Source organism: Anneissia japonica, unplaced genomic scaffold (genome assembly GCF_011630105.1).
Source record: "Anneissia japonica isolate Jap-2015-1 unplaced genomic scaffold, ASM1163010v1 scaffold288254_len121080_cov147, whole genome shotgun sequence".
Lineage (NCBI taxonomy): Eukaryota > Metazoa > Echinodermata > Crinoidea > Comatulida > Comatulidae > Anneissia > Anneissia japonica.
Window position 1 is genome coordinate 20121 of NW_022747246.1, and position 3196 is coordinate 23316.

Sequence of the window (3196 nt, forward strand, 5' to 3'; positions counted from 1 at the left end):
ATCTCAGACGGACGTCGAGTACACGGACGCCTCAGCGGATCTCCTACCGACTGCGAATACGCGGATGCGTCCTCGATTCTCAGACGGACGTCGAGTACACGGACGCGTCTCTATTTCAACTTTTTCTGAAAATTTGTTTTTCTGAAACTGGAAATAATTTGTGCCCGCGGCCCGACGACGGATGTGGAGTACGCGGACGTCTAGTAGACAGACGTGGAGTACACGGACGGACGTCGAGTAGACAGAAGTGGAGTACACGGACGGACGTCAAGTACACGGACGGACGTCGAGTACACGGACGGACGTCGAGTACACGTACGTGGAGTACAAGGACGGATGTCGAGTACAAACTCGCGTCCGCGTCCCGCCGACCGACCTTGAGTACGCGGACGTCCAGTAGACGGACGTGGAGTACACGGACGGATGTCGAGTACACAATCGAGTCCGCGACTCACCTAGAGTACGCGGACATGGAGTAGACGGACGTGAAGTAGACGGACGTGGAGTAGACGGACGTGGAGTAGACGGACGGAAGTCGAGTACACACTCGCGTCTTCGATCCGCCGACCGACCTCCAGTACGCGGACGTTGAGTAGACGGACGTGGAGGAGACGGACAGATGTCTAGTACACACTCGCGTCCGCGACTTGCCGACCGACCTCGAGTACGCGGCCGTCGAGTAGACGGTCGTTGAGTACACGGACGGACGTCGAGTAGACATATGTGGAGTACGCGGACGGATGTCGAGTACACCGACGTGTCATCGACTCGACTACCGTCGTCGGGTACGCCGTTAAGGCAGACAAGACGTGTCTCTATTTCAAATTTGAATAGAATTTTCTGAAACTGGAAATAATTTTAGTCCTCGACCTTACGACGGACCTCGAATACGCTGACGTGGAGTACACGGACGTGGAGTACACTGACGGACTTCAAGTAGACGGACGTGGAGTAGACGGACGGATGTCCAGTACACACTCGCATCCGCGACCCGCCGACCTACCTCGTTTACGAGGACGTCGAGTACGCGGACGTCGAGTACATGGACTATTTCAAATTTGAAAATTTTTTTCTGAAACTGGAAATAATTTGTGTCCGCGACCCGACGACGGACGTCGAGTACGCGGACGTGGAGTACACAGACGTGGAGTACACGGACGGACTTCAAGTAGACAGACGTGGAGTAGACTTACGGATGTCGAGTACACACTCGCGTCCGCGACCCGCCGACCGACCTCGTGTACGCGGACGTCGAGTACGCGGACGTCGAGTAGACGAAAGTCGAGTACATGGACTGTTTCAAATTTGAAAATTTTTTTCTGAAACTGGAAATAATTTGTGTCCGCGACCCGACGACGGACGTCGAGTACGCGGACGTAGAGTACACAGACGTGGAGTACACGGACGGACTTCAAGTAGACGGACGTGGAGTAGACTTACGGATGTCGAGTACACACTCGCGTCCGCCACCCGCCGACCGACCTCGTGTACGCGGACGTCGAGTTCGCGGACGTCGAGTACGCGGACGTCGAGTAGACGAAAGTCGAGTACATAGACTATTTCAAATTTGAAAATTTTTTTCTGAAACTGGAAATAATTTGTGTCCGCGACCCGGCGACGGACGTGGAGTACGCGGACGTGGAGTACACGGTCGGATTCAAGTAGACGGACGTGGAGTAGACGGACGAATGTCAGGTACACACTCGCGTCCGCGACCCGCCGACCGACCTCGTGTACGCTGACGTCGAGTACGCAGACGTCGAGTACGCGGACCTCGAGTACGCGGACGTCGAGTAGACGAAAGTCGAGTACATGGAATATTTCAAATTTGAAATTTTTTTCTGAAACTGGAAATAATTTGTGTCCGCGACCTGCCGACGGACGTGGAGTACGCGGACGTGGAGTACACGGACGTCGGGTAGACGGACGTCGAGTACGCGGACGTGGAGTACACGGACGGATGTCGAGTACACACTCGCCGCGTCCGCGACTCGCCGACAGACCTCGAGTACACGGACGGATGTCGAGTACACACTCGCGTCCGCGATTCGCCGACAGACCTCGAGTACGAGGACATCGAGTAGGCGGACGTGGATTACACGGACCGATGTCGAGTAGACGGACGTGGAATAGACGGACGAACGTCGAGTAGACGGACGTGGAGTAGACGGACGAATGTCGAGTACGCTTTCGCTTCCGCGACAAGCTGACCGACCTCGAGTACACGGAAGGACGTCGAGTAGACGGACTAGGAGTACACTCGTGACCGTGTCCTCCGTCCGGTTCACAGGTTCGGCCTCTCTGGACTTATAAAAATTTCTGAAAGCTAGACTTAGAAAAAATTTCGACATTTCTGGACTTGGACAATTTTCAAAAGCTGGAATTAGAAAAAAATTCAGAAAGCTTGAAAACCGGAAAAAAGTGTCCGCGTCTCGACAAAGGACGTCGAGTACACCAACGTCTCGGCGACCCGCCCACGAACGTCGAGTACACCGACGAGTGTGCGACTCGACGACGGACGTTGAGTGTCCGCGAACCTCGACTGATGTCGAGTACACGTCTCTAATTAGACTTCGAAAAAAATTTTTGGAAATTGGAAAGAAATTGTGTCCGCGTCCCGACGACGTACGTCGAGTACACCTACGACTCCGCGAACAGCCGATGGTCGTCGAGTACACGGACGAGTCCGCGAATCTCCGACGGACGTCGAGTACACGGACGCGTCCGCGAATCTCAGACGGACGTCGAGTATACGGACGCGTCCGCGGATATCCGAAGGACGTCGAGTACACTGTCACGTCCGCGATCTCCGTCGGACGTGGAGTACGCGGACGTGTCCGCCATCTCCAACGAACGTCGAGTACACGGACGCGTCCGCGATCTCCGTCGGTCGTCGAGTACACAGACGAGTCCGCGAATTTCCGACGAAAGTCGAGTACACGGAGGCGTTCGCGACCCTCCAATGGACGTTGAATAGACCGACGTGGAGTACACGGACGTACGTTGACTGCACGTTCGTGACTGCGACGCGCTGACAGACGTCGAGTGCGCGGACGTGTCCGCGATCTCCAACGAACGTCGAGTACAAGGAGGTGTTCGAGACGCGCTCAAGACTCTGAGACCGTCGTCGCGTACACCCCTCTTGGTGACCGACGTCGCGTACGCCGTCGTGTACACGACCGAGGTCCCCTACACC